Source organism: Manacus vitellinus, unplaced genomic scaffold, assembly GCF_001715985.3.
Source record: "Manacus vitellinus isolate BGI_N305 unplaced genomic scaffold, ASM171598v3 scaffold_8_pilon, whole genome shotgun sequence".
NCBI classification, from domain to species: Eukaryota; Metazoa; Chordata; class Aves; order Passeriformes; family Pipridae; genus Manacus; species Manacus vitellinus.
In genome coordinates, this window is record NW_021940864.1 from 7,122,422 (window position 1) to 7,122,806 (window position 385).

Below are 385 nucleotides of genomic sequence, written 5' to 3' on the forward strand. Positions count from 1 at the left end.
CCGAGGTGCCTCGCCCCGGGGCGAGGAGAGGCGAGGCGAGGCAGCCCGGAGCCGAGAAGAAAAAGCAAGTCCTGCCAGGCTTTTATATTATTTCATTTATTTTTTAAATAAAGGCTTCAGTCCTTCTTGCACCTATTATTAAAGTAATTGGGCCAAATACCACTCTGGCTTTAGAGGAAGAATAACACGCCTCTTGGACACCACTCAGATGCGTTCCTATTATTCAAGGTTGTTAAGGCTCTGCCCGCTGCACCGTCACAGAACGCTCTCCGCACTGCCCCTCCGTTTCACTTCCAAGTGTGTTTTGGGCAACTCTCATTGCTCCCCGGGCAGCTTGGTAATCGGTACTACTGCCTAAGTAGGGAGAGCGAGAGATGAGGAGGAT